The 23,548-nt window shown below is 54.5% G+C and overlaps 1 long non-coding RNA gene across 2 annotated transcripts; it reads left to right on the forward strand.

Moving 5' to 3' along the window:
* Positions 1-21,388: 21,388 nt before the first annotated feature.
* On the forward strand, positions 21,389-23,008 carry LOC147577882 (uncharacterized). Of its 2 annotated transcripts, none has more exons than XR_015254149.1 (2): positions 21,389-21,655; positions 22,694-23,008. It is a non-coding gene; the product is annotated as an uncharacterized LOC147577882 (long non-coding RNA). The 2 variants fall into 2 exon arrangements; XR_015254150.1 differs by having other exon boundaries at positions 22,818-23,008.
* The last annotated feature ends 540 nt before the right edge of the window (positions 23,009-23,548 follow it).

The following is a 23,548-nucleotide window of genomic DNA, read 5'->3' on the forward strand; positions in this document are numbered from 1 at the left end:
GGGAGTGAACTCAAAACAAGCGATCAGCACGGACCCACTTGAGTGCACTCACTGGCGGGCATCATTTCAGTTCTCTGACCCTTCACTTTGAGATTCACCAGGACCGGCTGCCCAGTTCCTATCGATTAGCAAACCGTTAAAAATTTATGACAAGTCGAAACTAATTGGCCACAGTGAGGGGTGAGTTTGACTCGGGCCAGGGTTCCGTGGCCCAGCCTTCGTGAGCCTGGAGTCGGGAAGACGCTAAAAAGGAAGCACCAGCCCCACAGACACCCGGGTCCTTGTCCTCCAAATGTTCCCGCAGGGTCTGTTCCTGCCTGGGTTCAAGGCCGCCATCCTCCACGCCTGCATCGCGGCCCCCGCCTCCCGTCTGGCTGGCTCCAACCAGCCCTCCTTCCCCCCAGCAGCCACCCTGTCTCCCAAGACGGCCTCAGCCTGGCACCCACCCTTGTATCAGGCCACACTGGCCCGGCCAGCCTGCAGGGGGCAGGGAGAGGGGCACAGCCAGAGCAAACACCCGGTCTGTTCATAGATCTGCCAGCCCCTGGAACTGTGCCCCAGGCTCAGGGAGAGGCACCTGGGGCGCATGAACCCTCCGTATTAGTGAAGGGAGTTGCTACGGCGTCGTTCATAAGTTGGGGTCAACCTTCAGTCTTCATGCCCCCTGTGTCCCTTCCGTTGCCCCACGATGGGCACAGCTTGGATGGTGTCGGTCCCCTGGTTCCAAGGATGTCCCGCCTTCGGTGCCAGGCACCTCTGGGGCCACGGAGACACAGGTCTGTCTGCAGAGCCACCAAGAATCATTCAGATGTACCAGCGGGGAGCCGGTGTGGACCTCTTGGGCCTGAAAACCGCTCCTTTCCCTTCTCCGACCCCCATAAGACCCCCACCCCACCATCGCCCACATCAACAATGTCTGTGCGTCACTTGTAAACCCCGCGATGCCGGGTGAGGGCAGGTCAGGACCCCACAGATGGAGGCACCAGAAAGGGCTCTGGCTCAGGGGCTCGTCCTGCCCCTCCACGGACCTTGGCAAGCCCCCTCCTGTGCCTAGGCCTTGGCTTTTTCACAGGACATTTAACCAGATGATGTCTCGGGCCCTTGCAATTCAGAGCGTCTCTGAAGCGGCGGTAGAGGGTAACGTGGTCACTAGGACTACAGGGTCACGGGGACACTGCCAAGCTCTGTGGAGCACGCGCTCTGCGCTGGGTGCCGATCACACAGCCTGTGCGCGAGAAGTATTCTTGGTCCCGTGTTCCCGAGGCACAGGGAGGCACAGAGAGGTCCAGTGTCCCGCAATGTCAGACGGTCCCAACCATGAGGGCAGCAGCTCCCCTCAGGCCCCGTACCCTGCCGATCCCACCCCGGGATTGTCCCACGCCAGCACTGACATCCAGAGGCCCCAGCCCCTGAGCCCATTCCCCTGGTGGTTGGGCAGAGAACAAAAGGCCCGCTGCTGGTTTTCCTCGAAACCAATTGGCCGCTGGTTGCTCAAGGCCCATCTCTCCCTCGGCCTCAAATGCCTTTCACGTCACATCATTCTCTGTAGTTAAGATTCGTCACGTTTAACTTCTACAAGAGCACACCCAACATGCCATAATCCAATTAAAATGGGCAGAAGTCACGAACAGGCATTTTTGTCAAGAAGACATCCAGATGGCCAACAGAACTCATCAGCGGGGAAAAGCAAATCAAAACCACAAGGAGATACTACCTCACACCTGTCAGAACGGTGAAAATCAAAAAGACAAGAAACGACGGGGCGCCTGGGTGGCTCAGTCGGTAGAGCGACTGACTTCGGCTCAGTGGGTTCGAGGGACTTCACGGTCTGTGGGTTCGCGCCCCGCGTCGGGCTCTGTGCCGACGGCTCGGAGCCTGGAGCCTGCTTCGGATTCTGTGTCTCCCCCTCTCTCTGCCCCTCCCCCATTCGTGCTCTGTCTCTCCCTGTCTCAAAAATAAATACACGTTAAAAAAAATTAAAAAAAAAAAAAAAAACAACGAATGACAAGTGTTGGCGGGGATGTGGAGAAAGGGGACCCTCGTGCACCATCGGTGGGAAGGCAAACTGGTGCAGCCACTGTGCAAAGCGGTAAGGAGGTGCCTCAAAAAGTTAAATATAGAACGTCCCTACCACCCAGCGATTGCCCTAGTAGGTATTTACCCAAAGAAAATGAAAAGATATATGCACCCCAGCGTCTACAGCAGCATGATTTACAGTGGCCGAGACAGGAAAGCGATCCTGTATACACACACACGCACACACACACACACACACACACACACACTGGGATATTATCCAGCCATAGAAAAGAACGAAACCTTGCCATTTGCAACAACGTGGCTGCAGCTAGAGTGCGTAATGCTAAGCAACATAAGTCAGCCAGGGAAAGACAAGTACCATAGGATTTCACTCCCAGGTAGAAGTTAAGAAGCAAAATGAATGGACGGAGTAAAAAAGAGACAAACAAAAAGAAACAGACTCTTAGATGCAGAGAACATACTGGTAGCTACCAGAGGGGAGGTGGGTGGGGGATGGGTAAAATAGATGAAGAATACACTTCCGACGAGCACTGAGAAATGTAGGTGACTATTCGATCGTTATATTACACGCCCGAAGTTCATATAATGCTGTATGTTAATCGTGCTTTAAGCAAATAAAAGAATTAAGAAGAGAGGCGCCTGGGTGGCTCAGTCCTGTGTGGTTGAGCGTCGGACTTCGGCTTGGGTCATGATCTCCCGGTTCGTGGGTTCGAGCCCCGCGTCGGGCTCTGTGCTGACGGCTCAGAGCCTGGAGCCCACTTCGGATTCTGTGTCTCCCCCTCTCTCTGCCCCTCCCCCGCTCACACTCTCTCTCTGTCTCTCAAAAATGAATGAAAGTTAAAAAAATAAAATAAAATACAGGCACCTGGGTGGCTCCGTCCGTGAAGCGTCTGACTTTGGCTCAGGTCATGATCTCACGGTCCGTGAGTTCGAGCCCCGCATCAGGCTCTGTGCTGACAGCTCGGAGCCTGGAGCCTGCTTCGGATTCTGTGTCTCGCCCTCTCTCTGCCCCTCCCCTGCTCGTGCTCTGTGTCTCTCTGTCTCTCAATCACAAATAAACATTAAAAAAAATGTATAAAAGACATCTTCAATTCTAGCGTGCAATACAGGACTCTTTTTGTCCCCTTTTAGTGGTTCTTCCTCAGGCTGCCCCAGCACAGTACACAGCCCCACCCCGACCCTGCACTGACCAAGCCCGGGCCGGCAACCCCCTCATGGCTCCCGTCCTTCGCTTCAGCATCTGACCCATCAGCCAGCACTTCCCCCTCCAGAATACATGCCTCTACCTCCCGCCCTCTGCCCAGGTCCAGGCCCGTCACCTGCTCTAGTGCCCTGCCCGCCTGGCCCCCTTGTGGCCACCCCTGCCAGGTTCTAAGCCATTCCTCCCACAGACGGGTAGGACCACATCATTCCTCCGCCTAAAACTCATCCCCTAAGCTTAAAATAAAACTCCAGCTCCACACCACGTGGCCCGCACATCTGGCGCCCATCTGTCTCCCCATCCCTTCACCCCTGCTGTTCCCTCCACCAGGGACCCCCTTCCCCTGGCTGGTTCCTTCTCATTCTCAGACGCCAACTTCAACGCCCCCTCCTCCAAGCCCTCTTCCCAGAGCACAGTGCCAAAGCAACACTTCTCCCCCGCTCCAGGGGTCCCTCCTGGCCCCCTCAGATCCTCAATCCACCCTTGCGCCCGTCCTCTGGGCTCCCACAGGGAGCATCAAGCGGTCCCCGTGCCCTTCTGATTTCCAGGTGGGTTTGGTCAACAGGGAGCCCCAGCAGGAGATCAGGGCAGGAGGTGAGGAAGCCCGGTTGTTTAGCCCTGCTGGTCCCTCCCTACAGGGCTCCAGGGCTGGCTCTGTCCCAGCAGACTGGGAATGTCAGCTGCTGTCACGCGGCCCAGCCCCTTCACCCCGCTCTCTCTGTCTCTGGTTCCACTCATCACTCGTCCCCTGGCCCTGGCAAGCCTGAGGAGGCTAATGTAGCCCCTCTTCTGGGGTTTTCTTACTCTCTGCACCCCCCTTCATAAACAGGCTCCTTTAAATACCCTCCTCAAATACCTGATTGACTGTCATTTCATCTGTCTCCGGCTGGGTCCCGGGCTGCTACACTACCCACCCTCACCACCGCGTTCCATCTCCCCCCAGAACTTCTCACTGCCCGAACACACTGCTTGTCCGCCACCTGTGTCCCCCCACCAGAATAGAAGCCCCATCCGAGACAGGGGCCTTTATTACGTCATGTGTCAGAGGAATAGGGCAGACGAGCTCACACCGTGCTCAGACTCTCGGGGAAACCCAGCCAATTCTGTGACGGTTCCTCGCTAAATGGCACTGACTTTTAAGTGTCTTCACACGGCATTTCCCAAGCTGGGATCAGGTGACATTCAGTTGGGAGGTGGTAACAGTTGGCAACCTTATACCACTTGCCTGATTTTTCCTCATTTCACTTGAGAGCCTGACAATCTCGTCCCGGGCTGCCCTGACATCACGTTCAAGTCTGTCCATGGACCCAGTCAGGGCTGGGGAGACCCTCATTCCCCGTCCCTCCAGAGCCCGAGGGGCCCTGGCGTGAGGCCTTTACTCCATGGGTTTAATTCATCTTCCTTCACCCAGGTCCAAACTCGCCCTCCCTCGTCTGCTCCAGGCTTGAGATCCAAGGGCTAAGGCAGACAGAGAGCCAGCCCTGGGTCTGTTCTGTCACCCACTCACTGTCCGACCTTGCGCAGGCCGCCTGCCCACTCCGGGCCTCAGTTTCCCCAACTGCTCCAGCCGTTCCTCCTGCCTGGGACTCCCCTCCCACGAGCAGATCAGACCACCTGCTCTCCCAGCATGCTCCCTGCTCTGGCCGCGACCTCCTGCCCAGCTCAGTGCAGATCGTGTTGATGGTTATGTCTCTCTGGGAGGTGACAGAGGACATACTCCCTGTGACGAAGGCAATGTTATCACCACCTCTGCTTTCCAGGTGACAACAAGGCTTTAAGAGGTTACACGACTCACCCCGAGCCACCAAGCTTGTGGGAGACTCTAAAAAGCCCATGGCAGGACTGAGCCCCAGCCATGACCTTACATGCCTGTTCTAGAAGATGATGTGCTGACACCTCACAGCTCTCACTGTCCCCCAAGGACAAGAGCCCAGCTGCCAACAGAGTCAGGATCCAGGTGGGGGGGTCACCAGCATCACGCCTGTCACCTGACACATCCTGGCACCTGACCCTGGAGGCGGGGCCGGGGGAGGGACTGTCACCAGGCAAGTGGCTGGGAGCTCCCTCCCAGATCCCTCCCCATTTGCCGAGCCTGGAGTCCTCCCACCCATGGGTGGCCCGGGGGCCCGGGGAACTGCTGTCCCTTGCCCTCGGCCTGTCTGTGGCAACGGAACAGGATTCTAGATGATGTAAGAAAAAGAGACAGAAAAGGCAGGCATTGAACGATCGGCTGATCCTAGAACTGAAGAAAAGGGGACAATTCGGGCCCCAGGGAAGAGTCGCCAGGGCAGCCGCTGGATCCGGGAGGAACCAGTGCCCCGTGTTTGCGCCATCTGGGCAGGGGGAGCCGCTCCCCACCACCGCTGCCTGCCCCCCTTTCCCTCCAGGGCAGCGAGAGCATCTGGGCAAGATTCCGGGCCAGTCCCTGGCTGCGAGAGGAGGGGCCACCTCCCGTGTCAGCAGTCAGGTGATTCGGCCAACGGAGAACCGGGACGCTATCACAAAAAGAACAATTGGGAACAGATGCCGGGTGGACGGAAGCGCCATCTCCCCTGGGTTACCCCCCCCCCGGGGGGGGACACAGCGCCCAGGACATGCAGGAGCCTGGTAAACATGAGCTCTGCACGCGCCCCCAACACTTTACAACAGATGCACAGTGAGCCCCACAGAGAGGGCCGGGCTGCCATCCCCACGTTCCACCTGAACACTGTGCCTTCACAATTACGTTTACAGCCATTTTTTCGTCCGTTGACCCAGGGAACGCGGAAAAGGTCAGACTCGGTCCCCACTGTGAAAGCCTAATTATTTATCCCACGAAGGAGGCGGACCTGGAAACAAAGGGGAAACGGCACGACAGTGGTCTCTGTAAGTACTGCCCCCATTTTACAAGGAGGAGATGGGGTCCCAGAGAAGTCCAGTGATTTGCCCAAGGCCACACAGCTCAGGATGGGGGAGCAGATCCAAAGCCCAGATATCTGCCACTAAGGCCCAGGTTCCTTCCCCCCACCTTGCCCTGCCCCACAGAACATGGGAGAGGAGGTAGGAAAGGAAGAGGGCAGCATGGGCTGGAGGCATCAGGGAGGGCTTCCTGGAGGAGGGGGAGCACAGGCTGGGCCCTGAAGGACAGACCAGAGAAGAGCACACAGGGGGCATGAAGCAGCTCCTAGTTTGCTGCCCCCAGTTCTTTAGGCCTCTGGCTCTGGAATTCTCCATGAGGAGGTTCAAGGTCTTCCTGGAGCAGGTGCCCCAGGAACCTCTCCCCAGAGCAGGTGGAGCTGGGTCCTGCCCAGGTTGGAGGAGGCTCCCAGGTAGGGGGTGGTGGGCAGGGCGGAGCAGGAGCTCCTGGGCACCTCTGTTCTCTTGGCTTCTGTCCCAGGTGCTGCTGAACGGGAGCGAGGAGGGCAGCGTCCTTGCCCGTCTGCCGTGCGGGGACAGCGGTCTCACCCGCCTCCCGACGAGGCCATCAGACCACGTTCCGTCAGCGCGTCAGCCTCACACACTGTGCTGCCCGATCACGCAGCGTCTCCTCGCGGGACACCTGCACCGCCTGGGGCCCTGCCATTTCCCTTGCAAATCCCCCGAGGGAGCAGCACCCCACGGGGTTAAGGACCCCCCTCATTATGTCCCCAATCGGGGATAGGAGTCCCTTTCCCTCCCTGCTCTGCCCCTGAACCCCACTTCCCGGTAATGAGCCTATAGAAGTAAAACCCCACGCGGCACGAAAGCACAGCAGCTCGATGCTGGGGGTGGGGGTTGGGGGGGGTTGTTCTCGGTGAGCGCGCAGAGCTGGAGAAGTCGCGGCTATTTTGGGAGCAGATGTCTGTGTGCGTGGGCGCCGCGTCCCCTCCCTGCACCCCCCGGCTTTCCAGACTGGGCCGGAAGCTGAGTCAACGAGTCTTCAAACCCCAAATCCCCCCTCCCCTCCTCCCTTCGTCTTTTCCTTCAAAAGATATTTATGGATCCCAGTTAGGCACAGACCTTGAGTTGAGCACCAGAGCATGGGAACCACTAAGACCATCATCCCTGTCGTGGGGAGAGAAGTTCACTAACCGAAGGAGACCCTGCAGTGACAATATGCATTTATTTATTCAATGCGTTTGTTGGGCATCTGCTATACGACAGCCACTGCGTCAGGGGGATTCAAATTGCCGCAGCTCCTGCCCCATTGAGCTCACAGTCTAGAGGGAGACACAGAGATTAATTAATCACATCAAGTGTAAGGTCAGAAGTGTCGTCTAGGGGACACGGTGCTGGGTCAGCATGCCCCAGAGGGTTCCCTGCAGACCAGAATAGCAGAGCGGAGGTGTGAAGAATACGAATTATCATGAGAGTTTGGGCGCGAAGGAGAGCATTCGGGCAAAGGAGCAGCATGTGCAAAGGTCCTGTGGGTGGACAGCTGTTGGCAATCACAAAGAACTCCAAGGCCTGTGTGACTGGAGGGCAGATGGTGGGCGGGAGCCTGGTGTGACATGAGTCCGAGGTGGCGGAGGCGAGGGCCAGGCTGGGTGGTGCCTCAAATGCCACATGAGGGATTTGGGGCTTTGCTCCAAGAACAGCAGGATCCCACTGGAGTGTGGAGTCCAAAGGTCAGGGAGGGGAATTGGCGGGACAGGAGTTGTGTTTCCAGAACAATCCAGACGATGTGAGGTGAACTGTGATGGAGGCAGGTGTGGAGACGGTGAAAGCTGACAGGGGCGTGGCCACCTCGGCTTCCAGGGAGCAGAACGGCTGGGGACACGAGAGGAGACGAGAATAAGCATGTACGTGAGCCTGACATCCATGTGGTCGCTCCACTGAGATTTTCCGAGCACCTACTCTACTCAGCCTTGTGCGCGGCACCAGGGCCCTGGTGACACATAGGGATGACCGAGCCACTGGCCTAGTGGGACAGAAGGCACAGGCACTTTTCTAATGCCTCAAGGAGGTCCGGCCCAAAGGGATACACCAGGAAGCTGCGGAAATCAGCGGTCTCTCTCATCTGGTGAGAAAGAAGACATGGGCCTCATGTCTCAGCCAGAGAGGTACCCACGCAAGCAAAAAACCCTTCGTGTGGGCACACGTCTGAGGGTTTTGGTGACGGGGCGGAGCAGCTGTTGTGGGATCCATCGAGGCAGACCCGGGCCTTACGGAACCTGGAGAGTCATCGGGCTCACTCTGCCCACACTCCCTGAGGAGCCCCATGCTCTTTGCTGGAATGTGATCCATTTTGAGCTCTCCCAAATGGTGTCCTTCTGGCTGGGTGGCTGGGTGGCACACATGTGCCCCTTATCTGGACGCCACGTCTGCCGTCCGGGAGCAGGAACCTGCACAGCTCAGCCTGGTGGTCTCAGCTGCAGAAGGAGGCTCCCAGCAACTCTGCAAGGAGGATTCATCCCCACCCTGAAGCTCAGAGAGGTAAAGGCGCTTGCCCAAGACCACACAGCTCCTGAGTGGCAGCACCTGAGGAGGAATCACTGTGAGCAGAGGGCACTGCCCACCTGGATCTTCAGTATGATGACAAAGACAAGTACCCCCGAGGGCCAGGTAGCCCCAAGGTGATACCTACGGTGAAGGTCAGTTGAATGTTTACTCTGTGTCCACGGGAAAGATATAAAGCACTTTATACCTACTAGTTTATTTCATCTTTACAAAAACCCTATAAAGATGTATCAGCCCGTATAATGCTGTGTAACAAACAACTACAGAAACCACTTTAAAGCAGTAGGTGTTCACTTATCTTACAAGCCTGTGGGACGGCTGGGTGGTTGGAGTCTGAGTTTGGCTGGCTGGCCCAGGCAACTTCACTCAGCCCAGGGGTTGGCTATAGGTAGGCTTTGCGGATCTTGGTAGAAACAAATGGGATCTTGTCCTCTGGCCCACTGGCCCAAGCTGGAGCACTGGAGACCGCAGAGTTCCAAGACAGCCGACAGAAGCTCAAGGCCTTTGGAGGCCTGGGGTCCCTTGTCTCTTCCACCATAGTCTGTTGGCCAGAATAAGCCATGGTCCAGCCCAGATCTTGGGGGTGGGGAAGACACCCCCATCTTTCTATGGGAAGAGTTGAAATCAACATGGTGGGAACATAGGCCCTTGGAGGAATAGACGCTTAGGGTCCTTCAGCAACCAGCCGCCCACAAGTCCCCATTACCATACTGCCCCACTGAGACTCAGAGAGTACAGTCACTTGCTCGAGGTCACATACGTATGGAGGGGCAGAGGTGAGGTTTGAGCTGGGTCTGTGCCCTTCCCCACGACTCTCCAGCCTCTTAGAGGCTGTGAGCAAATCCATGGAGAAACTCAAGACGTTGGGCTTTCAGTATGGAGAGCCCAAGACAGCCCCAAGATGCAGAGAGGCTCCTGTGAATCTGTGTCAGGTGGCCTGAAGTCTCTGGCAGCTGGGGGTGAGGGACTTTCTCCTCCAGGAGGGCAGAGGGGCTGTTGGGACAGAGAGGTGTGCTCCCCAGGCTCTGACAGAACCTGGAGGCACCAGAGCCAGCTCTGCTTCCAAAGGGAGGGTCTGGATTAGATTCATTCATTCATCCATTCATTCATTCAATAAATATGACCTTGGAGCTGAGTCCTCTAGACATGACAAAAGTCCCCTGGCTTTTAAGATTCAGCTCACATGTCTTCTCCTCCAGGAATCCCTCCCTGATTCTAGGGCTAGGTGCTCTTTTGTTTTACTTCCATATGCCGCTGGGAGTGTCCTTAGATTGTCAGTGCTGATTCCTGGGCTGCCCCCCATCCCCACCCCTACTCCCACCCCTCTGGGGTCTCAGGAGGGAGCCGGACTCTGGAGGACAGCAGAGTCACCTCTCAAACTCCTGCTGTTGTCTTCCCTCAAACAGGAAGCCTCCCTGGACCCAGAACATTCCAGCGCTCGCAGCAGAAGCTCAGGAATACCGAATGGGAGGAAGAAGAGGGGAACTAAGGGACCTCGCTTCAGAGGCACCAATGGAACTGGAGGCAGAGAAGCCAGTCAGAAATGAGCAGGGTGTGGAGTGAGGTCATCAGAAAAGATTCAACCTTGAAAATGGTCACACAGTGACCTATGGCGTTTGCTTGATCAGAAACAAATTACTCCGCGCCCCAGGAAGGTCTGAGACTTTCGGGGGCAGAACATTTCTTACATTTCTTATGTTTCGTGCTGAGCTGGACACGCCCCAGATTCCAGGAGCCAGAGAGAAGGCCAAGCACTGGGGCCACTGGTGTATCAGGGCACCCAGGCACAGTGAGCCCTCGGGTCCTGTCCGCCCTGGGGGGCTGGGGGGACAAGTGTGGGGACCCCAGAATGCCTACAAAGCTACCTCCAGAGAAGGGCCTCACAGAAGCAACAGCGAGCCCTGGGAAGTACTTGGCAGAAGGGTCTGGAAGCCCAAAAACCATGAGGCTTCGAGAGGACGGCCATGTGGGTCCCCTAGGAGACCCCTGCTCGGGCAGGTGCCCGGGGAAGACAGTCACTCCCTGTGGAGGGATGGTGGTGAAGACTCCCTGGCCCCGGAGCCAGAACCACGGAGCGGGGGTTGGTTCGGGGTGGGCTCTAATCCCCCTGCAAACTGCAGGGTGAGCTTTGATGTGAGACCCCCCCCCCTCCGCCCCGCAGAACCCGTCTTCCAGAAAAGAAGCTCCCAATTCCACCAGCTCCCATGTGTCCCTCCAAGTGTGTTGGAGGAAGGCAGAACTCCTCCCCTAAGCTGGCCGGTGGCCGGTGGAGCACCCCCAAGCACCCAGCACCCCCTGTCCCATCACCCTCTTTTGTGGTCTTCATGTAGCACTCTCACAATTGAACTTGTCGTTATTTTCTGTAAAGGTCTCAGGTTCGTTTTCTCATGAGAGCGGGGACGGACTCTATCCTATCCACTGCCGTATTCCCAGCGCCTCGCACAGAGCGCAGCGCATAGCAGGTGCTCAATGCATGGGTGCTGAATGGAGCCCAGACTCCCCTCTAGCGACCAGACGGTCACATCTCACCGGCACAACCTCTCCCTTCCTTGGGACACGGCAGATGGGCCTGGGCCCTGAGGGCAAGGGCGGTGTCTTATCCACACCTGTGTCCCCAGGGCCCAGCAGGGGACCCCAGCACATGGTAGGTGCTCAGCAAACCTCTGTGGCCTGAGTGGGTATGAACGCCTTTCTTGTCTCCGAGCCCTATTTCCAGAGCTGACTCGTCTGTGCGTGGTAACAGTCACATTGGGAAAATGCTCCTGGGACCTGAAGACAGGCTGCCCTCTGTTACAGGAGGCAGAAGGGTGATCACAATGCAAACGGAGGCAGTGGAGTCAGAAGTATGCTGTGTGACCCCGGGCCGGTCGCTTCCCTCTCTGAACCCCGGATTTTTCATCTCTACGAGGGAGGTGGTAACTAACTGCTCGAGATTTGGGAGCTTTGAACATCCACAAAACAGCATTGCTCCCCTCACAGCGAAGCCTCGGAACTGGGCAGCCCCCCCACCGCTTTCTGGCGGGTGTGACGTCCACAAATTCTGCTCACAACCAAATGCATCCTGATGTCAGGGTTCAGGCTCCCCCATGGCCACCTCTGGGGAGGGGGAGCTATGCTGAGCCCAACCCAGTCCAGCCTCCCTCCCACCCGCACAAGGACGCTCTGCTTCGTGAGGATCTGAGGCTGCAGCCCGCCGACCCTGCCCTTGGCCATATCCCTGTGACCGGCTTCCTGACCACCCCCAGGGTCCCTGGACCTCAGGGTGTCCCCTGTCTTCTCGGATTGCTCCACCCACCCCGGCGAGTAGGGGTGAGCCCCATGCTGGCAGCAGCTTAGCCTGGGTCAGGATCTGGCTTTGCCCTTCTAGCCAGCTCTGTGACCTTGGGAAAGACCACCCCCCCCCCACCTGTTTTCTGTATCCTGAGCCTTTTCGATCTTCCCCTGGCTCCAGGCCTTCGCGGTGCTGTTCCCTCTGCCTGGGACACCCTTCCCATCTCTCTTCACTGGCTAACCGCCAGGCACCTGCCACCCCCGTCCAGCATTCCCTTTGGAACCTCCCAGGAGGCTCCGAGCCTGGGTTTGGTACAGACCCACTCCCCCCTTTTGCCTTCTAAGTGCAGGGACTGGTGTCTGGGTCACTGTCACCCGCCCCAAGCCAGTACAGTGTCCAGGATGCAGAGATGTCCGGCAGAAGGGAAACAAATGTGGGGATGAGGGAGTGGGCCCTCTCCACTCCCTCTCCTCCCTGACACGGTGGCTGTAGCGATCTCGAGAGATACTCCAGGAAAGGGCCCGACCCCAGGAGGCTCTCGGCAGGTGTCACTGCCCCAGAGGACCTGGGAAAATCAACGGCACCCAGCTGTAGACTCCGAAAGGTGGTGCCGGCTGGTTCGTGTGGCCCAGGGCCGGTGACTGTCCTGCAGCCCCCCCCCCGCCGGCCGGCAGCTGGAGAGTGAGGCGTGAACTCTGTCCCCGGGGAAGCATCCGGGCAAGGGCAGCGTCCGCAGGTACACCTGTAACATGTGGCTTCCCAGGTTCCCAGTATTTATTTCAATCAATGAAAGTCTGGGCTGTTTCCTCTCCCCTGTTCTCTGCTGTGAGCTGCTCAGGGAGTAGCGGCGAGAGGCGAAGGGTTGACGCGCTGGGAAAAGGCATCTCTAGAGGATGCGATCAGGCTCCCCCGGGGGCCGTGCTCCAGGCCGAGCCGAGCTGAGGGGCCGGACGGCTGGGAATCGGATGGATGGGGCAGCAGGGCAGGCAGATTCGGTGGGGCCGGAGGGGAGGACGCTGGGGGTCGGGGGGAGCCCTGCACGGGCTTGTCCGGGTCTCCCAGCTTAAGACAAGGGTTGGGGGAGGAGGCGACACGTGCTCGTTCTCTAAGGTGACTACTGCTGCGGTGGCCAATGGTGGCCGTCATCCTCAGAAGCAGACTCTTGGTTCCTTAGGACACTGTGCCCAAAGGGAGCGCCAGGGGAGAGTATGTAGACCTTCCCCCCCACACCCCTGTTGAGCACTTCTCGGAGGACCTGGGCTCGTACCCGGGGGTCCAGACCAGGTCAGCTGTGTGCTTGGCTGCCCTGGCGCCCAAGGGCAGAGACTCTCTTTTCATTGTCACGAAAGATCTGGCCGTGGCTCCATGACCTCAGCACAAATGCGGGGGGAATGGAGCATCAGTTTCAGGGGCCTAGAGATACGCGGGTTAAATCCAGCCTCCGGGAAAGTGCCTGGAACAGAGGCCGCCCCGGTCAGAGCTGCCGTGATGATCTTCTCCTGGCCCGGTGACCCTAGCCAGTAGCCTCCCTTCTCTGAGCCTCAGTTTCCCCATCTGTACAATGAGGAGAATAATAGCTTTCCTCATAGTTTCATCCTAAAGATGAAGAGAGGTCATTACACCGCCCCGGTTCGCCCCCTGCACCTGCAGAATTACGCTCTCCCTGGAGCCCAGTGGGTGCTACAAATGTTTGCGTTATAACCGACGAGGTCGGGGATCGCGTCGTCGTGGGATAGCTAGACAGACCCGGGCAGGCCAGGGCCCGGGATCCAGTTAGACCCAGGGCATGGCCTGGCGGGAGCACACATCCCAAGGTTGGGGTCACAAGCCAACCCTTAGGGATCTGAACCAACCGACCTGGGCCAGAGCCCCAGAGGTCTGCAGAGACAGCGAGTGGGAACCCACAATACGGACTAACAGTTAGAGGCCAGCATTTCCCGAGCGCTTTCTATGGGCCAGGCACTATTCTAAGATTTTTTTTTTTTAAGTTTATCTATTTTGAGAGAGGGAGAGTGAGCGTGAGCAGGGGAGGGGCAGAGGGAGAGGCAGAGAGAGAATCCCTAGCTGGATCTGTGCTGTCACTGCGGAGCCCAGCCCACGGCTTCCTCCCCCCAACCGTGAGATCATGACCTGAGCCAAAATCGAGAGAAGGATGCTTAACCCACTGAGACGCCCAGGCGCCCCTCTAAGATCTTGATATTTATTCATTTAATTCTCCCTAGAACCCATAAAGGGTAGGTTCTATAGTTGTCCACAATCAGCAGAGGAGAAAATGGGGGTGAGTAGCTTTTGGTGACCTGCTCAACGTCCCATAGTTGGTGAGGGACAGAGCTGAGATTTGAACCCCGGGCATCTGGGGTGTGAAAAAGGTCTAAGTGTCCCGAAGGAGGATTTTACCAAATTCACAAACTTTCCTAGTACACTCTGATAAGATTCTTCTAAAACTCAAGAGGACTTTCTGAATATTGTAATTACATTTTCATATTTTCAAGGGCCATATGGAAAGATTTGTCTTTAAATAATGTTTTTATTTATTTTTGAGAGAGAGAGAGACAGAGCACAAGTGGGGGAGGGGCAGAGAGAGAGGGAGACACAGAATCCGAAGCAGGCTCCAGGCTCCGAGCTGTCAGCACAGAGCCCGACGTGGGGCTTGAACCCATGAACTGCGAGATCATGACCTGAGCCAAAGTTGGCCGCTCGACTGACTGAGCCACCCAGGCGCCCCTGGAAAGATTTGTCTTTAAAGGTACAACAGAGTCTCATTAATTCAAATTAGTCCTAATTCTGGGCACCTCTGCATTACTTAGAAAGAATGTTTTGCTAAACCTTTTAATGTAAACAAGACAGAAGTACTAATCTCTATCCTGCTTTAGCAAGCAAATAGTTGTCCAGCCTTTCACTCAGAAATTCACCAGCCTAGAAGGACCCCCGCCATCATCTCGCTGGTCTCCACCCTCTGTTCTTGCCCCGTGTTACCTGTATACACAGGTCAGCTCTCCGAAATGTAATAATGGCCCACATTTGGACAGCACCTGCTGTGTGCTAGAAAGTAGACGAGTACGTGGACGACCGCTTTACCCGTAACTACAAGACTGTGATTCTGCTGTCGGCCTCATCTGACAAATTAGCAACCTGAGGCACAGAGAGGTTGGGTCACTTGCCCCTGATCACAGTCAGCGGCTGAGCTGGGATCCCATCCCAGAAAGTTGTGCCCCATGGCACTGTCTCATACTCTCCAGTGCCACCCCGCATGACAGAGCTAACCAATTCATTCTCCTGCGTAAAAAAAATCTTCTAAAAGCCACCTCTTTTCTTTAAAAACTCACCTCTGGGGGTGCCTGGGTGGCTCAGTCAGTTGAGTGGCCAGCTCCTGACTTTGGCTCAGGTCACGATCTCACAGCTCATGGTTTCGAGCCCCGCATGTACTCTGCATTGACAGTGAGGAGCCTGCTTGGGATTCTGTCTCTCTCTCTCTCTCTACTCTCTCTGCCCCTCCCCTACTCCTTCTCCCTCTCTCTCTCTCTCTCTCTCTCTCTCTCTCAAAATAAATAAATAAACTTAAAAATAAAATTAAAGAAAGAAAAAAAAAACAAACTCACCTCCGGGACTATGCATTTACTGATCCCTGCCTGGCGTCCTCTGCCCCGGGTCCCTCGTGGCCAGCGCCTTCCCACATCCAGGCCTCTGCTTAATTGTCACTTCATCCTGTTGAACTTACATGCCCCCTCCCCAGCCCCCCGCCGCCCCAGGCCTCCTTCCCGCGCATGGTCCTCGTATGTCTCCTTCAAGTGCACCACCACTGTCTGAAACCATCCCGCAACTGCTGATCGTTTCTTAGCTGCCTTCCTCTCTGGAATGTCGCGGCAAGGTGAGACCCTTGTCCCTACTTTTTTCATGGTTGTATTCTTAGTCCCTAGAACAGTGCTTGACGCAGAGCAGGTGCAAGATACCTATGGGTTGGATCAATAAATGAATGAAAGAAGAAATGAATGGATTCCTATGATCCCCAATCCTATCACACTGCCTAGCACATGATGGTTTCCAATAAATGCCGATTAAGTGGACCAGAATCCTGGCTGGAAGCACAATTGACTCAGAAGTTATCAGACATCAGGTGTGACGTTCACCTTGGATTTGCCCACAGAACGAGTTCTGCGGAACTATTTGGAAGAGTCAGTAAGACGGTCAAGGAGCTGTTTGTCCTGTTCAAAGAAGTACATTATTTTCTGGATTCTTCTATTCGCAAACCTATTGGCCTGGAGGCGCTTTAGTGGTCAAACAGGACCACGGTCCCCTTTAACAGGGGAGCGAACTTAGGCTCAGAGTGAGGGGAAAGACTGCTGCAAGAATATACGTGAATTGGAGGCAGGCGCAGGACAAGAACCCAGCTCTCCTGCCTCGTTCACGGCCGTTTCTGCAGCAGTCAGAAATGCTCTCATAATCTGCCCGTGGGCACATCAATCACAAGTTTCCCATGGGCATCCTAATTACGATGATAACCATTTTAAAGATAATAATGGCAGGGGCGCCTGGGTGGCGCAGTCGGTTAAGCGTCCGACTTCAGCCAGGTCACGATCTCGCGGTCCGTGAGTTCGAGCCCCGCGTCAGGCTCTGGGCTGATGGCTCAGAGCCTGGAGCCTGTTTCCAATTCTGTGTCTCCCTCTCTCTCTGCCCCTCCCCTGTTCATGCTCTGTCTCTCTCTGTCCCAAAAATAAATAAACGTTGAAAAAAAAAATTTAAAAAAAAAAATAAAGATAATAATGGCAAATGCTTTCGATCATCAGGGCAACCCTAGAAGGTGGGTACTGTTATTATCCCCATTTTACAGATGAGGAAACTGAGGTCCAGAGAGGTGAGGTCGTTTGCCTACGGTCAAATAGTTTACAGACGGCCAAGATTTGAACACGGACAGTCTGGCAACGTGCTCCGAAAGCTCTGGATTTGATAACATGTACGTCTCGGAAATTCTAAGAAAGGACTACGATCCGGGGACAACACATTCAAAGTGAATGCCGCCATGTTTCCGTGTTTCTAAGAACACAGACCAGGCGTGCTGTCTTTCCACTAACCAACAGATACCTGCTCCGGGTCCGTTGATGTGGGCATCACACACGCGGTTTGCCAAACTCTTGCTCTGACACAGAGCATTTAAAGACACTGAGAAGGGGTGCCTGGGTGGCTCAGTCGGTTGGACGTCCTACTTCGGCTCAGGTCACGATCTCGCGGTCCGTGAGTTCAAGCCCCGCGTCGGGCTCTGTGCTGACAGCTCAGAGCCTGGAGCCTGTTTCAGACTCTGTGTCTCCCTCTCTCTCTGACCCTCCCCCATTCATGCTCTGTCTCTCTCTGTCTCAAAAATGAATAAATGTTAAAAAAAAATTTTTTTTTTAAAAAAAGACACTGAGAATGTCTGTCTCTCTCAGGATCAAGACCAAAGACCCCTCTTCTGGATCCCGGTGCGGTCAGCCCCCGCAGTGTTCAGCCGCAGGGTGATGGCATCCTGAGCGCCTGCTAAATGGCCCACTCATGTGCAGCACGTGTCTCACTATTTCTGGGGAGCCGACACACAAATGGGGAAGAAGGGGGTAGCAGGGGCCACAGTTCTTCAGCCTCACAAAGATCTGTTTTGCTGACAGGGGATGGACGACAAAAGGACCAGCTTTCGCAGGGCTAAGAAGGCAGAAAGTCTTATCAGGGGACATCACAGCCTCCGTGCTAATGGGGGACGCCAAGTGGAGGACCAAGGGCAAAACTCTGCACGTCAAGCATCCTGACAACCTGTCCCAGCAGGAGGACCCCGGTGTGGTCCCGCCTTCTCTCATCTGGTGTTTTGTTTTCCAAGAAATTAAGGAGGCTCCTAACGTGAGTTCCCTGAAATTTCTCCATGCTATGGTTTCCAGCAAATATTATGTCTCTCTCACACTGGTACTTTCTTCCCTTTTCCTACAACCTTAAATGTCAAGTATCTCTTCTCTAGAAGCACTGAATTGAGATAAAGAGGATTAGGGGATATTTTGATTCCATTTAAAGATAGCTGGGAGCAAAAGGGAGTAAACAGACATGCTTAGAGGCCCATTTCACCTCACTTCTCCCTCCCGATCCTCCTTCCCACCCCCTCAGAGGTTGCCCTGACAGCTCCCGACACAGGGGGGGATGAATGCACCCTCCAGGGCCTGCCTTCTGGAACTCTAGTTCCCGCATTAACCGTGATTGGAAGCCAGTTAGCATGAAAGGCTCTGATTTCCTGGTAAACTGGAGGGAGGCGCCTGGTGGGAAAAACAGCCTCGGAATGAGATTCCAGCAATAGCCCCTTCATAGAGACGCCTCGGAATTCACTAGGGGCCCCTTGGAGCCACCCGAGAAGATACCACGCTCTGAATGGGTCAGTGGCAAGATGTTAAAACCAGCCGACAGGAGCTCAATAGAAACTTCCACACTTTTAATGCAGAGCAACCAAGGCTGCTTAAATATTTACAAGTACAATCCATCACTTAAAGGGCCAGTTAAGGCTGCAGAGAGATAGTGGTCTTCTGGGATCTTCTGGGATCTTCATTACCAGGATTTAGTTATTGTCGCATCTTGTAGAAGCCCGGGGACCATTCTTATTCATAATAATGCTTTTCATCTATTGAACACTTACCCACCATGTACCGGCCATTCTCTTATGTATGAGAATATACAGGTTGAGAGGCCAAGTGACATGCCCGAGGTCACACAGCAAGTAACTAGCGGAGGCAGAATCTAAAGTGTGTTCGACGCTAAAACCTACACTTGTGACTTTGGCTTTGGTCGCGATGGAATATATACACTCCCTCCTGCCGCCCCTGTAAATAAACAAAGAAGTGGGCAAGACTCATGAAACGGTTATTCCAGATAGTGGACAACAAGCAGTGAAGGACTGTGATCTCTGAGAGAAGGGAAGCAAATGAGGGGAGGCCTAAAAACACACCAGCTTTCAACCGGGAGGCGTTTGTCAGGCCACAGCACAAGCAGGGGGTAACGGAGCTAGAAAGGGGCAGTCTCACTGAGTTGAAGAGGCAGATCTGAGTTTGGGGAGGTAGGGGTGGCTAGAACCTACCAGGGCAGTAGCAGAGAAGAGGGAGCTACACAGAGAGAGAATTCCAGAAACCTGCACCGATGGCCTCCTGAGTCTGTTTCTGGATACCAAGCTGAGCAGGAACAGAATGGAAGTCTACGCAGCCAAGCAGAGAATAACTTCGGAGCCCAAATCCCTTCGAGCCCTGCTCTGGGCTGATGGCTCAGAGCCTGGAGCCTGTTTCCGATTCTGTGTCTCCCTCTCTCTCTGCCCCTCCCCCGTTCATGCTCTGTCTCTCTCTGTCTCAAAAATAAATAAACTTAAAAAAAAAAATTTTAAAAGTGTAACCCTGTAAAGCCAAAAGTGATAGCAGTGTACTAGAGCATCTAGAACGTGGCGACGTAACGCAGTGGCAGAAAGAATGGTGTGAATGGCAGACGTGAAAGTCGACTGCTCTAAGGCGCTCACGCTGAGTGTGATGTGGGGTGATAATCACTGGAAGATACGCTATATACTATGTGAAAGTCACATATTGCAAACCATAGAGGTGCCCCTAAAAAACACATCCCAAAACGTGGAATAATAGGAAACCCTTCACAAACGGCTTGTTGAAAGGTGTGTCTGATGCCGTGGACCCCAAAGGCTTGTGAGCAGCACATGACGTCACAGCTTCCCAAATTGGAGGGCGGGGAGGGGAGAGGAACCCATGATTTTGCGTTGGCGTTTGGTCTGGTTAGTGCCTAGTGCCCTCTTCGTGGCCCCTCTGGACTCCCACCCAGGCCTTTGCTCAGCAGAACACACGCCGTAGGTCAAACCCTGTGACCAGAGATGGTGTTTAGAAGAAATACCGTTTCTCGAGAAATGAAGAAAAAAAAAAAAACCCACCACCTACCTCCGTGGGGTACGACTCGTGTTAGTTAGCATGGCTCAGAGAAAGCAGGGCCCCATCTATCTGTTCATGAAAAGCAGCATTTTAGGATTAAAGTCAATGCATTTTGGGGCATCTGGGTGGCTCAGTCGGCTAAGCGACTTTGGCTCAGGTCATGATCTCACGGCTCGTGAGTTCGAGCCCCGCGTCGGGCTCTGTGCTGACAGCTCGGAGCCTGGAGCCTGTGTTGGATTCTGGGTCTCCCTCACTCTCTGCCCCTCCCCCACTCACGCTCTGTCTCTCTCAAAAATAAACTTAAAACAAAATCATAATAAAGTTAAAGCATTTCTATTCTACAGAAGCAGGTTAAGTGCGGTAGCTAAATGAACTCTTGGTGGATGGGAATGTTCGATGGCAGGTGTCTACTACATGCCTTTATAACGGCCTTAGCAAGATGGACCCCATTATGTTTGGATTGGGGGTAGATTCCAATCCACCATTGCTCTGGCACATATCAATTCCTCCATACACAGCCAGACGTGCCGTTAAATCCAAAACCACAGAGGAAAGAGTTCAGTTCCCAAGGAAACGGTGAAAGCTGAACAATGTAAAAATTTACAGGTAGGCCCGCATCAAATTCACCCTGATTTCCAGTAACACCTAGACGCCCCTTCCAATGGACGGCCAAAGAACCACAGAAGCTTCTGGTATTACCAGATGGTTTTAATGGCCTTACAGATCTGGTGAATCAAAATGAAACATCTCCCCTCTACATCTCATCCTTTTTTTTTTTTTTTTTCTAGATCCAGGTGAAATTGATTCTTCTTGGCATGGCAGAGTTTTCAGAGTCCACATTCCTTAAACCCCCCGTTAAAAAGATCGCTCGCTAAGTTCAGTCTGGTGCACAAAACGCCGCAGACTTAGCGCCCAGGCAACGTCTTCAGATGTTCTCCGAACCAGATCGGCCACGCTCAACACCGTCCGCGTCCGTAAAAGAGGGGGTGGAATTCGTAGATTTCGTGAGGACCTGTGGCTTCCTTTTGCCACGCTAGATACGCGGGGACCATTAGGATGGGGTTGCGAAGGATGAGCTGGAAAGGTGAAAATGTTTTTCGGCCTGAGTTTCTCAACAGTGGAGGTGGAGAAGAAGGAAGAGCGACACCAGCACAACGCTGACCGTAGACTGGAGGGCGCACACGCCTGACTTGGTGGTAGCGGCCGTGGCTGAGGCCTTGGTGGTGGTGGCGGCGGCCGCCGCCGCCGCCGCGGTGGTTCCCTGGGAAGAAACCTCCTGGGGCAGGAGCAGCGCCAGAAGCAGCAGCCCCAGCTGCAGCCTCATCAACATCCCTCTTCTCATGTCCCCTGTGTCGCGCTTGGTGCTCAGGGGAACGAAGGACCCGGAGCTGCAGGTGGCTGCGGGCGAAATGGCGAGGGCGGTGCCGGCAGGGTCTTACTTACGAGGGGGCGTCACAGAGCCTGATGAGCCAAGGGCCTTCCGGCGCCAGCCGGCGTCACAAGGCCCGACCCCGAGGGCCCCGCCCCCTGGACCTTGGGCTCCGCCCAAAGCCCGCCCCCCTCCGCCGCAGCCTCAGATGCCCGCCAGTGCTTCCAGCCGGTGCTTCCCGCCTACAGGTGACCCCATTCCTTTGCTTTGGAAACAAAAACGTCCGTAACTTGTTGAGAGCTCCCGAGCCCCATGACTTAGAAATCTAAGGTTCCCCCTGTCTTCCAAGCAGCATGTGATCCCTCCAGATCCTTCAAATTGGCCCATGTTTGTGGCTGGTCAGTAGCACAGAGCATGACCTCTGAGTTTTGTCCCCCGAGGTAATCACTATTGATATGTGGCACGTTTCTATTTTTGTATCTTCCTACTTTTCTATCCTGGTTTTACCTATGGAGGTTGAACTAGCAATTGGGGAGGCAGGATTTTTGTTTTGTTTTCTTGAAGAGTCGGGCTGGTGGACTTCAAGCTAGAAAAAGCCAAAGTGGAAATTGCTTTTAAAACAAACAGACACAAAAGATTATGACAGTGACCATTTTAAAAAATAATGAAAGGAAGTCCATGGTTCATAAAGGGCACTTGGAGTCTGAATAGGAAATGATCCCATCTGCAGGGCTGGGATGGGGAAAAATAATCCATTCACCGCTGTTTGACATTTGGGGTGTGACTGGTAATAAGAAATTTACCAGATTTGTAAACTTTTGGCCGGGATTCTCTCATCAGCCTGTAGAGAAACTTTAAAGTCACTCAATGCCCTGTCTTGTCCTTTGTGTTCAAGAATTCGAATATTTTTACAGTCCAGAAAATTAGATAAATATTTTCTTTACATTCCAGAAAATTAAAACCTACTTCCTCCTTGCTTTTTCTAAGTCACTACCTCCTGCCTCTTCAAGAACCTGAGTCTCTTTTTCTGAATGTTGGGGGGGGGGGGGGGGGCGGGGAAGAGCAGCCTGAAGAATTCTTATTCCTTTTTGCCATTTGGGAGTTGAACCCACCCAAACTGGATCCCCGCCCCCCTGTCCCCACCTCATTTTTTTCCAAAAGTGATACAGAGGTGGTGGCAGACGTGGAGAAGGCTGGAGCCTCCCTGGGGGCTGGAGAGGCCACCACGTTTGGGCAGGTGCCTGTGTCCACTTTGGGCCACACATGGTCACGCAAGAGCTGAGAGCAGTGAGTCATTTAGGGTGTTTCAAGGACAAGGACCCTCATGGATGGATCTTTCCTCCCAACTTTTTTGATTCGAACAAACACGGCGAATCCCCCGGCCCACCCCAGCCTCATTCGTTTTTCTGAGGGTTCAGTCGGAGCCGTGATGCATGTTTTGGTAAAAGCAGAAACTTGTTCTTGTCTTTCTGTTCCAGCCGAACAGAGGGGCTAACCCGGGTGTGTCTGGAACTTTTCCTCCCTCCACACAAAGGTCCTCTATTGTGATGTGGAGCAATCGTCTGTCATTGCCTAGCAACTGAAGCCCCTGTCTACACTTAGGGAGAACCCACCTGCCGGAGGCCATCTTTCCCCATCTCCTCAGACACTTGGACGCAGCCACGTTTCGAGTTTCCTGTTAATCAGATGTCTCCAGCCCACACTTTGGAAAGAAAGTTCCTGACAACTTCTCTGCTACATTAGCCAGATTGAGTTTGTGTTGTGTGAAATAAAAGCCTTGACTGACAGGTTAAGTTTTGCCTCCTCAAAAATTCGCCACCTTATTTAGGACTGAGTCAAACTGCCGCCCTCCCCAGAGAAGCCTTTTTCCGATTCCCAACAGCCAGAAATGAAGTCTCCCTTCATCCAGTCTGGGCTTGCAGCTCCCTGAGGGCAGTCACTTTATTTATTTTTAATTTTTTTAGCGCTTATTTATTTTTGAGAGAGAGAGAGAGAGCATGCATGCATGCAAGTGGGGGAAGGGCAGAAAGAGAGGGAGACACAGAATCGGAAGCAGGCTGCAGGCTCCGAGCTGTCAGCACAGAGCCTCATGTGGGGCTCGAACTCCCGAGCCATGAGATCATGACCTGAGCCAAAGTCGGATGTTCAACCAACTGAGCCACCCGGGCGCCCCGAGGGTAGTAACGTTAGAGCCGTCTCCTAGAATAATGGTTACAACCACGGACTCTGTTCAGTCCCCAGCTTTGCCACGAAGTGTGTCTTTGGGCAAGTTACTCAACCTCTCTGTGTCTCGTCTGTAAAATGGGGGGGAAAGAGCATGAACCTCACAGGAC

Source organism: Puma concolor, chromosome C1 (genome assembly GCF_028749965.1).
Source record: "Puma concolor isolate L17-30 chromosome C1, mPumCon1.1.hap2, whole genome shotgun sequence".
NCBI classification, from domain to species: Eukaryota; Metazoa; Chordata; class Mammalia; order Carnivora; family Felidae; genus Puma; species Puma concolor.